The sequence below is a fragment of the Doryrhamphus excisus genome, chromosome 17, assembly GCF_030265055.1.
Source record: "Doryrhamphus excisus isolate RoL2022-K1 chromosome 17, RoL_Dexc_1.0, whole genome shotgun sequence".
Lineage (NCBI taxonomy): Eukaryota > Metazoa > Chordata > Actinopteri > Syngnathiformes > Syngnathidae > Doryrhamphus > Doryrhamphus excisus.
In genome coordinates this window covers 18,435,905-18,449,114 of record NC_080482.1, presented here as the reverse complement: position 1 = coordinate 18,449,114, position 13,210 = coordinate 18,435,905, and the positions used below count along the sequence as shown (strand labels likewise).

Sequence of the window (13,210 nt, the reverse complement as noted above, 5' to 3'; positions counted from 1 at the left end):
ATGCCATGTGTGTATTTGCCTTTAAACGTGAGTAAATTAGCTTAAATGCTGACATGCTAACAGTTATCATGCTAGCACCTAGCAAGAGAGCCTCAAGTTTAGAAAGTGCCAAGGTTGTCCTATAACCTCCCTACATCATGCCATGTGTGTATTTGCCTTTAGTCATGAGTAAATTAGCTAAAATGCTAACATGCTAACGGCTAACATGCTAGCACCTAGCAAGAGAGCCTCAAGTTTAGAAACTGCCAAGGTTGTCCTATGACCTCCCTACATCATGCCATGTGTGTATTTGCCTTTAGACATGAGTAAATTAGCTTAAATGCTAACATGCTAACATGCTAGCAATTAGCATTTAGCCACAGAGAGAGTTCAGACGTTTATCTCAAAAATGAGCCATCAATCACGTTTCTACGTGGCCGTATGGCTGAGCTAAAAGGCTGTGAAAAGTCTGTAAATTCTCGTTTTCTATGTGCTGTTCTAAAAATAGAACAGCGATTCCCTAATCAAGTGGCCCATTTTTTAACGTTTTCGTTAATAGCGTCGCCATGGTTACACAAAACTTTCCAAAAACTAAATACCGCTGTAGTCCCGAGCGCCACGTTTCCGGCGGTGTAACATGTGTGGGGGTCCTTCTTGCGGTTTTGGCCGCATTACGCGCGCAAAAAGTGGAAGATTAAGATATAAGAATAAAAAAAATAACTAGAAAATTCCCGCGGAAATTTTGATGGACTGGCCACCTGTGCTGTGAACCTCGGGCCCGGTGGGCCAACGGCTACCGCGGTAGCACCTAGCAAGAAAGCCTCAAGTACGGAAAAAGTTGATGCAGTCCCATAGTGTCCCCACATCATGCCAAGTGTGTAATTGCCTTTAAACTTGAGTAAATTAGCTTAAATGCTAACATGCTAACAATCATTATGCTAGCACCTAGCAAGAGAGCCTCAAGTTTAGAAAGTGCCAAGGTTGTCCTATAACCTCCCTACATCATGCCATGTGTGTATTTGCCTTTAAACGTGAGTAAATTGGCTTAAATGCTAACATGCTAACAGTTATCATGCTAGCACCTAGCAAGAGAGCCTCAAGTTTAGAAAGTGCCAAGGTTGTCCTATAACCTCCCTACATCATGCAATGTGTGTATTTGCCTTTAGACATGAGTAAATTAGCTTTAATGCTAACATGCTAACAATCATTTTGCTAGCACCTAGCAAGAGAGCCTCAAGTTTAGAAAGTGCCAAGGTTGTCCTATAACCTCCCTACACCATGCCATATGTGTATTTGCCTGAATACATGAGTAAATTAGCTTAAATGCTAACATGCTAACGGCTACCATGCTAGCACATAGCAAGAGGGTTTCAAGTTTAGAAAGTGCCAAGGTTGTCCTATAACCTCCCTATATCATGCCATGTGTGTATTTGCCTTTAAATGTGAGTAAATTAGCTTAAATGTTAATATGCTAACAGTTATCATGCTAGCACCTAGCAAGAGGGCCTCAAGTTTAAAAAGTGCCAAGGTTGTCCTATAACCTCCCTACATCATGTCATGTGTGCATTTGCCTGTAGACATGAGTAAATTAGCTTAAATGCTAACATGCTAACGGCTACCATGCTAGCACCTAGCAAGAGGGCCTGAAGTTTAGAAACTGCCAAGGTTGTCCTATAACCTCCCCACATCATGCCATGTGTGTATTTGCCTTTAAACGTGAGTAAATTAGCTTATATGCTAACACGCTAACAGTCATTATGCTAGCACCTAGCAAGAGAGCCTCAAGTTTAGAAAGTGCCAAGGATGTCCTATAACGTCCCTGCATCATGCATGTGTGTATTTGCCTTTAAACATGAGCAAATTAGCTTAAATGCTAACATGCTAACAGTCATCATGCTAGCACCTAGCAAGAGACCCTCAAGTTTAGAAAGTGCCAAGGTTGTCCTATAACCTCCCTACATCATGTCATGTGTGTATTTGCCTTTAGACATGAGTAAATTAGCTTAAATGCTAACATGCTAACGGCTAACATGCTAGCACCTAGCAAGAGAGTTTCAAGTTTACAACGTGCCAAGGTTGTCCTTCTACCTCCCTATATCATGCCATGTGTGTATTTGCCTTTAAACGTGGGTAAATTAGCTTAAATGCTAACATGCTAACAGTTATCATGCTAGCACCTAGCAAGAGACTCTCAAGTTTAAAAAGTGCCAAGGTTGTCCTATAACCTCCCTATATCATGCCATGTGTGTATTTGCCTTTAGAAATGAGTAAATTAGCTTAAATGCTAACATGCGAACGGCTAACATGCTAGCACCTAGCAAGACAGCCTCAAGTTTAGAAACTGCCAAGGATGTCCTATAACGTCCCTGCATCATGCCATGTGTGTATTTGCCTTTAAACATGAGCAAATTAGCTTAAATGCTAACATGCTAACAATCATTATGCTAGCACCTATTAAGAGAGCCTCAAGTTTAGAAAGTGCCAAGGTTGTCCTATAACCTCCCGACATCATACCATGTGTGTATTTGCCTTTAGACATGAGTAAATTAGCTTAAATGCTAACATGCTAACGGATAACATGCTAGCACCTAGCAAGACAGCCTCAAGTTTAGAAACTGCCAAGGTTGTCCTATAACCTCCCGACATCATGTCATGTGTGCATTTGCCTTTAAACGTGAGTAAATTAGCTTAAATGCTAACATGCTAACAGTTGTCGTGCTAGCACCTAGCAAGAGAGCCTCAAGTTTAAAAAGTGCCAAGGTTGTCCTATAACCTTCCTAAGTCATGTCATGTGTGTATTATCCTTTAGACATGAGTAAATTAGCTTAAATGCTAACATGCTAACAGTCATCATGTTAGCACCTAGCAAGAGAGCCTCAAGTTTAGAAAGTGCCGAGGTTGTCCTATAACCTCCCCACATAATGCCATGTGTGTATTTGCCTTTAGACATGAGCAAATTAGCTTAAATACTAACACGCTAACAGTCATGATGCTATCACCTAGCAAGAGAGTCCCAAGTTTAGAAAGTGCCAAGGTTGTCCTATAACCTCCCCACATCATGACATGTGCTTAGTAGCCTTTAGGCATGAGTAAATTAGCTTAAATCTTAACATGCTAACAGTTTTCATGCTAGCACCTAGCAAGAGAGCCTCAAATTTAAAAAGTGCCAAGGTTGTCCTATAACCTCCCTACATCATGCCATGTGTGTATTTGCCTTTAGACATGAGTAAATTAGCTTAAATGCTAACATGCTAACGGCTAACATGCTAGCACATAGCAAGACAGCCTCAAGTTGAGAAAGTGCCAAGGTGGTCCTATAACCTCCCCACATCATGTCATGTGTGTATTTGCATTTAAACATGAGTAAATTAGCTTAAATGCTAACATGCTAACAATCATTATGCTAGCACCTAGCAAGAGAGCCTCAAGTTTAGAAAGTGTCAAGGTTGTCCTATAACCTCCCTACACCATGCCATATGTGTATTTGCCTGAAGACATGAGTAAATTAGCTTAAATGCTAACATGCTAACGGCTACCATGCTAGCTAGTTTCAAGTTTAGAAACTGCCAAGGTTGTCCTATAACCTCCCTACATCATGCCATGTGTGAATTTGCCTGTAGACATAAGTAAATTAGCTTAAATGCTAACATGCTAACGGCTACCATGCTAGCAACTAGCAAGAGGCCCTCAAGTTTAGAAAGTGCCAAGGTTGTCCTATAACCTCCCTACATCATGCCATGAGTCTATTTGCCTGTAGACATAAGTAAATTAGCTTAAATGCTAACATGCTAACGGCTACCATGTTAGCACCTAGCAAGAGGGCCTCAAGTTTAGAAACTGCCAAGGTTGTCCTATAACCTCCCTACATCATGCCATGTGTGTATATACCTTTAGACATGAGTAAATTAGCTTAAATGCTAACATGCCAACGGCTACCATGTTAGCACCTAGCAAGAGCGTTTCAAGTTTAGAAAGTGCCAAGGTTGTCCTATAACCTCTCTATATCATGCCATGTGTGTATTTGCCTTTAAACGTGAGTAAATTAGCTTAAATGCTGACATGCTAACAGTTATCATGCTAGCACCTAGCAAGAGAGCCTCAAGTTTAGAAAGTGCCAAGGTTGTCCTATAACCTCCCTACATCATGCCATGTGTGTATTTGCCTTTAGTCATGAGTAAATTAGCTAAAATGCTAACATGCTAACGGCTAACATGCTAGCACCTAGCAAGAGAGCCTCAAGTTTAGAAACTGCCAAGGTTGTCCTATGACCTCCCTACATCATGCCATGTGTGTATTTGCCTTTAGACATGAGTAAATTAGCTTAAATGCTAACATGCTAACATGCTAGCAATTAGCATTTAGCCACAGAGAGAGTTCAGACGTTTATCTCAAAAATGAGCCATCAATCACGTTTCTACGTGGCCGTATGGCTGAGCTAAAAGGCTGTGAAAAGTCTGTAAATTCTCGTTTTCTATGTGCTGTTCTAAAAATAGAACAGCGATTCCCTAATCAAGTGGCCCATTTTTTAACGTTTTCGTTAATAGCGTCGCCATGGTTACACAAAACTTTCCAAAAACTAAATACCGCTGTAGTCCCGAGCGCCACGTTTCCGGCGGTGTAACATGTGTGGGGGTCCTTCTTGCGGTTTTGGCCGCATTACGCGCGCAAAAAGTGGAAGATTAAGATATAAGAATAAAAAAAATAACTAGAAAATTCCCGCGGAAATTTTGATGGACTGGCCACCTGTGCTGTGAACCTCGGGCCCGGTGCGCCAACGGCTACCGCGGTAGCACCTAGCAAGAAAGCCTCAAGTACGGAAAAAGTTGATGCAGTCCCATAGTGTCCCCACATCATGCCAAGTGTGTAATTGCCTTTAAACTTGAGTAAATTAGCTTAAATGCTAACATGCTAATGGCTACATGCTAGCACCTAGCAAGAGAGCGTCAAGTTTAGAAAGTGCCAAGGTTGTCCTATAACATCCCTACATCATGCCATGTGTGTATTTGCCTTTAGACATGAGTAAATTAGCTTAAATGCTAACATGCTAACGGCTAACATGCTAGCACCTAGCAAGGTTGTCCTATAACCTCCCTACACCATGCCATATGTGTATTTGCCTGAAGACATGAGTAAATTAGCTCAAATGCTAACATGCTAACGGCTACCATGCTAGCACCTAGCAAGAGAGCATCAAGTTGAGAAAGTGCCAAGGTTGTCCTATAACCTCCTTACATCATGTCATGTGTGTATTTGCCTTTAAACGTGAGTAATTAGCTTAAATGCTAACATGCTAACAATCATTATGCTAGCACCTAGCAAGAGAGCCTCAAGTTTAGAAAGTGCCAAGGTTGTCCTATAACCTCCCTATATCATGCCATGTGTGTATTTGCCTTTAAATGTGAGTAATTTAGCTTAAATGCTAACATGCTAACAGTTATCATGCTAGCACCTAGCAAGAGAGCCTCAAGTTTAGAAAGTGCCAAGGTTGTCCTATAACCTCCCAACATCATGCCATGTGTGTATTTGCCTATAAATGTGAGTAAATTAGCTTAAATGTTAACATGCTAACAGTCGTCATGCTAGCACCGAGCAAGAGAGCCTCAAGTTTAGAAAGTGCCAAGGTTGTCCTATAACCCCCCGACATCATGCCATGTGTGTATTTGCCTTTAGACATGAGTAAATTAGCTTAAATGATAATATGCTAACGGCTACCATGCTAGCACCTAGCAAGAGAGCCTCAAGTTTAGAAAGTGCCAAGGTTGTCCTATAACCTCCCTACATCATGCCATGTGTGTATTTGCCTTTAAATGTGAGTAAATTAGCTTAAATGCTAACATGCTAACAGTCATCATGCTAGCACCTAGCAAGAGAGCCTCAAGTTTAGAAAGTGCCAAGGTTGTCCTATAACCTCCCTATATCATGCCATGTGTGTATTTGCCTTCAATGTGAGTAAATTAGCTTAAATGCTAACATGCTAACAGTCGTCATGCTAGCACCTAGCAAGAGAGCCTCAAGTTTAGAACGTGCCAAGGTTGTCCTATAACCTCCCTACATCATGCCATGTGTGTATTTGCCTTTAGACATGAGTAAATTAGCCTAAATGCTAACATGCTAACGGCTAACATAATAGCACCTAGCAAGACAGCCTCAAGTTTAGAAACTGCCAAGGATGCCCTATAACGTCCCAGCATAATGCATGTGTGTATTTGCCTTTAAACATGAGCAAAGTAGCTTAAATGCTAACATGCTAACAGTCATCATGCTAGCACCTAGCAAGAGAGTCCCAAGTTTAGAAAGTGCCAAGGTTGTCCTATAACATCCCTACATCATGCCATGTGTGTATTTGCCTTTAGACATGAGTAAATTAACTTAAATGCTAACATGCTAACGGCTAACATGCTAGCACCTAGCAAGACAGCCTCAAGTTTAGAAACTACCAAGGTTGTCCTATAACCTCCCCACATCATGTCATGTGTGTATTTGCCTTTAAACGTGAGTAAATTAGCTTAAATGCTAACATGCTAACAATCATTATGCTAGCACCTAGCAAGACAGCCTCAAGTTTAGAAACTGCCAAGGTTGTCCTATAACGTCCCTGCATCATGCATGTGTGTATTTGCCTTTAAACATAAGCAAATTAGCTTAAATGCTAACATGCTAACAGTCATGATGCTAGCACCTAGCAAGAGAGTCCCAAGTTTAGAAAGTGCCAAGGATGTCCTATAACCTCCCTACATCATGCCATGTGTGTATTTGCCTTTAGACATGAGTAAATTAGCTTAAATGCTAACATGCTAACGGCTAACATGCTAGCACCTAGCAAGACAGCCTCAAGTTTAGAAACTGCCAAGGATGTCCTATAACGTCCCTGCATCATGCATGTGTGTATTTGCCTTTAAACATGAGCAAATTAGCTTAAATGCTAACATGCTAACAGTCATCATGCTAGCACCTAGCAAGAGAGTCCCAAGTTTAGAAAGTGCCAAGGTTGTCCTATAAACTCCCTACATCATGCCATGTGTGTATTTGCCTTTAGACATGAGTAAATTAGCTTAAATGCTAACATGCTAACGGCTAACATGCTAGCACCTAGCAAGACAGCCTGAAGTTTAGAAACTACCAAGGTTGTCCTATAACCTCCCCACATCATGTCATGTGTGTATTTGCCTTAAAACGTGAGTAAATTAGCTTAAATGCTAACATACTAACAATCATTATGCTAGCACCTAGCAAGAGAGCCTCAAGTTTAGAAAGTGCCAAGGTTGTCCTATAACCTCCCTACATCATGCCATGTGTGTATTTGCCTGAAGACATGAGTAAATTAGCTTAAATGCTAACATGCTAACGGCTACCATGTTAGCTAGTTTCAAGTTTAGAAACTGCCAAGGTTGTCCTATAACCTCCCTACATCATGCCATGTGTGTATTTGCCTTTAAACGTGAGTAAATTAGCTTAAATGCTAACATGCTAACAGTCATTATGCTACCACCTAGCAAGAGAGCCTCAAGTTTAGAAAGTGCCAAGGATGTCCTATAACGTCCCCGCATCATGCATGTGTGTATTTGCCTTTAAACATGAGCAAAGTAGCTTACATGCTAACAGTCATCAGGCTAGCACCTAGCAAGAGAGCCTCAAGTTTAGAAAGTGCCAAGGTTGTCCTATAACCTCCCTACATCATGCCATGTGTGAATTTGCCTGTAGACATGAGTAAATTAGCTTAAATGCTAACATGCTAACGGCTACCATGTTAGCACCTAGCAAGAGGGCCTCAAGTTTAGAAACTGCCAAGGTTGTCCTATAACCTCCCTACATCATGCCATGTGCCTATTTGCCTGTAGACATGAGTAAATTAGCTTAAATGCTAACATGCTAACGGCTACCATGGTAGCACCTAGCAAGAGAGCATCAAGTTTAGAAAGTGTCAAGGTTGTCCTATAACCTCCCTACATCATGCCATGTGTGTATATACCTTTAGACATGAGTAAATTAGCTTAAATGCTAACATGCTAACGGCTACCATGTTAGCACCTAGCAAGAGCGTTTCAAGTTTAGAAAGTGCCAAGGTTGTCCTATAACCTCCCTATATCATGCCATGTGTGTATTTGCCTTTAAACGTGAGTAAATTAGCTTAAATGCTGACATGCTAACAGTTATCATGCTAGCACATAGCAAGACAGCCTCAAGTTTAGAAACTGCCAAGGATGTCCAATAACGCCCCTGCATCATGCATGTGTGTATTTGCCTTTAAACATGAGCAAATTAGCTTAAATACTAACATGCTAACAGTCATCATGCTAGCACCTAGCAAGAGAGTCCCAAGTTTAGAAAGTGCCAAGGTTGTCCTATAACCTCCCTACATCATACCATGTGTGTATTTGCCTTTAGACATTAGTAAATTAGCTTAAATGCTAACATGCTAACGGCTAACATGCTAGCACATAGCAAGACAGCCTCAAGTTTAGAAACTGCCAAGGATGTCCTATAACGTCCCTGCATCATTTCATGTGTGTATTTGCCTTTAAACGTGAGTAAATTAGCTTAAATGCTAACATGCTAACAATCATTATGCCAGCACCTAGCAAGAGAGACTCAAGTTTAGAAACTGCTAAGGTTGTCCTATAACCTCCCTACATCATGCCATGTGTGCAATTGCCTTTAAACGTGAGTAAATTAGCTTAAATGCTAACATGCTAACGGCTCCATGCTAGCACCTAGCAAGAGAGCCTCAAGTTTAGAAACTGCCAAGGTTGTCCTAGAACCTCCCTGCATCATGCCATGGGTGTATTTGCCTTTAAACATGAGTAAATTCGCTTAAATGCTAACATGCTAACATGCTAGCAATTAGCATTTAGCCACAGAGAGAGTTCAGAAGTTTAGCTAAAAAATGAGCCATCAACCACGTTTCTACGTGGCCGTATGGCTGAGCTACAAGGCTGTGAAATGTCTGTAAATTCTCGTTTTCTCTGGAATGCGGCTGTTCTAAAAATAGAATGGTGTACCTAATCTAGTGGCCGATTTTTTTTTCTATCGCGAATAGCGTCGCCATGGTTACACGAAACGTTCCAAAAAATAAATACCGCTGTAGTCCCGAGCGTCACGATTCCGACGGTGTAACATGTGTGGGGGTCCTTCTTGCGGTTTTGGCCGCATTACGCGCGCAAAAATTGGAAGATTAAGATATAATAAGAAGAAAAATAACTAGAAAATTCCCGCGGAAATTTTGATGGACTGGCCACCTGTGCTGTGAACCTCGGGCCCGGTGGGCCAACGGCTACCGCGGTAGCACCTAGCAAGAACGCCTCAAGTACGGAAAAAGTTGATGCAGTCCCATAGTGTCCCCACATCATGCCAAGTGTGTAATTGCCTTTAAACTTGAGTAAATTAGCTTAAATGCTAACATGCTAACAATCATTATGCTAGCACCTAGCAAGAGAGCCTCAAGTTTAGAAAGTGCCAAGGTTGTCCTATAACCTCCCTACATCATGCCATGTGTGTATTTGCCTTTAGACATGAGTAAATTAGCTTAAATGCTAACATGCTAGCACCTAGCAAGACAGCCTTAAGTTTAGAAACTGCCAAGGATGTCCTATGACGTCCCTGCATCATGCATGTGTGTATTTGCCTTAAACGTGAGCAAATTAGCTTAAATGGTAACATGCTAACAGTCATCATGCTAGCACCTAGCAAGAGAGTCCCAAGTTTAGAAAGTGTCAAGGTTGTCCTATCACCTCCCTACATCATACCATGTGTGTATTTGCCTTTAAACGTGAGTAAATTAGCTTAAATGCTAACATGCTAACAATCATTATGCTAGCACCTAGCAAGAGAGCCTCAAGTTTAGAAAGTGCCAAGGTTGTCCTATAACCTCCCTACATCATGCCATGTGTGTATTTGCCTTTAGACATGAGTAAATTAGCTTAAATGCTAACATGCTAACGGCTACCATGCTAGCACCTAGCAAGAGAGCATCAAGTTGAGAAAGTGCCAAGGTGGTCCTATAACCTCCCCACATCATGTCATGTGTGTATTTGCATTTAAACATGAGTAAATTAGCTTAAATGCTAACATGCTAACAATCATTATGCTAGCACCTAGCAAGAGAGCCTCAAGTTTAGAAAGTGCCAAGGTTGTCCTATAACCTCCCTACACCATGCCATATGTGTATTTGCCTGAAGACATGAGTAAATTAGCTTAAATGCTAACATGCTAACGGCTACCATGCTAGCACCTAGCAAGAGAGCATCAAGTTGAGAAAGTGCCAAGGTTGTCCTATAACCTCCCTACATCATGCCATGTGTGTATTTGCCTTTAAACATGAGTAAATTAGCTTAAATGCTAACATGCTAACGGCTACCATGCTAGCACCGAGCAAGAGGGTTTCAAGTTTACAAAGTGCCAAGGTTGTCCTATAACCTCCCTACATCATGCCATGTGTGTATTTGCCTTTAAACGTGAGTAAATTAGCTTAGATGTTAACATGCTAACAATTATCATGCTAGCACCTAGCAAGAGAGCCTCAAGTTTAGAAAGCGCCAAGGTTGTCCTATAACCTCCCTACACCATGCCATGTGTGTATTTGCCTGAAGACATGAGTAAATTAGCTTAAATGCTAACATGCTAACGGCTACCATGCTAGCACCTAGCAAGAGAGCATCAAGTTTAGAAAGTGCCAAGGTTGTCCTATAACCTCCCTACATCATGCCATGTGTGTATTTGCCTTTAGACATGAGTAAATTAGCTTAAATGCTAACATGCTAACGGCTACCATGCTAGCACCTAGCAAGAGGGTTTCAAGTTTACAAAGTGCCAAGGTTGTCCTATAACCTCCCTATATCATGCTGTGTGTGTATTTGCCTTTAAACGTGAGTAAATTAGCTTAGATGCTAACATGCTAACAGTTATCATGCTAGCACCTAGCAAGAGAGCCTCAAGTTTAGAAAGCGCCAACGTTGTCCTATAACCTCCAGACATCATGCCATGTGTGTATTTGCCTTTAGACATGAGTAAATTAGCTTAAATGCTAACATGCTAACGGATAACATGCTAGCACCTAGCAAGACAGCCTCAAGTTTAGAAACTGCCAAGGTTGTCCTATAACCTCCCCACATCATGCCATGTGTGTATTTGCCTTTAGATGTGAGTAAATTAGCTTAAATGCTAACATGCTAACATGCTAGCAATTAGCATTTAGCCACAGAGAGACTTCAGAAGTTTATCTCAAAAATTAGCCATCAATCACGTTTCTACGTGGCCGTATGGCTGAGCTACAAGGCTGTGAAAAGTCTGTAAATTCTCATTCTTTTCACTGGCATGAGCTGTTCTAAAAATAGCCCAAATGTCCCTAATTTTTTGAACCATTGATTTTTGCGTTTTTCAAACGCGAATAGCGTCGCCATGGTTACACAAAACGTTCCAAAAAATAAATACCGCTGTAGTCCCGAGTGCCACGTTTCCGGCGGTGTAACATGTGTGGGGATCCTTCCTGCGGTTTTGGCCGCATTACGCGCACAAAAGTGGGAAGATTAAGATATAAGAATAACTAGAAAATTCCCGCGGAAATTTTGATGGACTGGCCACCTGTGCTGTGAACCTCGGGCCCGGTGTGCCAACGGCTACCGCGGTAGCACCTAGCAAGAAAGCCTCAAGTGCGGAAAAGGTTGATGCAGTCCCATAGTGTCCCCACATCATGCCAAGTGTGTATTTGCCTTTAAACTTGAGTAAATTAGCTAAAATGCTAACATGCTAACGGCTACCGTGCTAACACATAGCAAAACAGCCTCAGGTCCTGAAAAGTTTGGGGCAGTCCTACAGTGTCCCCACATCATGCCATGTGTGTATTTTCCTGTAGACATGAGTAAATTAGCTAAAATGCTAACATGCTAACAGTCATCATGCTAGCACCTAGCAAGAGGGCCTCAAGTTTAGAAAGTACCAAGGTTGTCCTATAACCTCCCCACATCATGACATGTGCTTAGTAGCCTTTAGGCATGAGCAAAGTAGCTTAAATGCTAACATGCTAACGGCTAACATGCTAGCAACTAGCAAGAGGGCCTCAAGTTTAGAAAGTGCCAAGGTTGTCCTATAACCTCCCTACATCATGCCATGTGTGAATTTGCCTGTAGACATAAGTAAATTGGCTTAAATGCTAACATGCTAACGGCTACCATGCTAGCACCTAGCAAGACAGCCTCAAGTTTAGAGACTGCCAAGGATGTCCTATAACGTCCCTGCATCATATATGTGTGTATTTGCCTTTAAACATTAGCAAATTAGCTTAAATGCTAACATGCTAACAGCCATCATGCTAGCACCTAGCAAGAGAGTCCCAAGTTTAGAAAGTGCCAAGGTTGTCCTATAACCTCCCTTTATCATGCCATGTGTGTATTTGCCTTCAATGTGAGTAAATTAGCTTAAATGCTAACATGCTAACAGTCGTCATGCTAGCACCTAGCAAGAGAGCCTCAAGTTTAGAAAGTGCCAAGGTTGTCCTATAACATCCCTACATCATGCCATGTGTGTATTTGCCTTTAGACATGAGTAAATTAGCTTAAATGTTAACATGCTAACGACTAACATGCTAGCACCTAGCAAGACAGCCTCAAGTTTAGAAAGTGCCAAGGTTGTCCTATAACCTCCCTACACCATGCCATATGTGTATTTGCCTTTAGACATGAGTAAATTAGCTTAAATGCTCACATGCTAACAGTCATCATGCTAGCACCTAGCAACAAAACATCAAGTTGAGAAAGTGCCAAGGTTGTCCTATAACCTCCCTACATCATGCCATGTGTGTATTTGCCTTTAGACATGAGTAAATTAGCTTCAATGCTAACATGCTAACGGCTACCATGCTAGCACCTAGCAAGAGGGTTTCAAGTTTAGAAAGTTCCAAGGTTGTCCTATAACCTCCCTATATCATGCATGTGTGTATTTGCCTTTAAACGTGAGTAAATTAGCTTAAATGCTAACATGCTAACAGTTATCATGCTAGCACCTAGCAAGAGAGCCTCAAGTTTAGAAAGTGCCAAGGTCGTCCTATAACCTCCCTATATCATGCCATGTGTGTATTTGCCTTTAAACGTGAGTAAATTAGCTTAAATGCTAACATGCTAACGGCTACCATGCTAGCACCTAGCAAGAGGGCCTGAAGTTTAGAAACTGCCAAGGTTGTCCTATAACCTCCCCACATCATGCCATGTATGTATTTGCCTTTTAACGTGAGTAAATTAGC

General features: G+C 41.5%; 1 protein-coding gene across 4 annotated transcripts in view; it reads right to left on the bottom strand.

The window, feature by feature from the left end:
• Positions 1 to 13,210, bottom strand: part of LOC131105363 (uncharacterized) — a 193,918-nt gene that overhangs the window by 150,202 nt on the left and 30,506 nt on the right. The window lies entirely within an intron of this gene.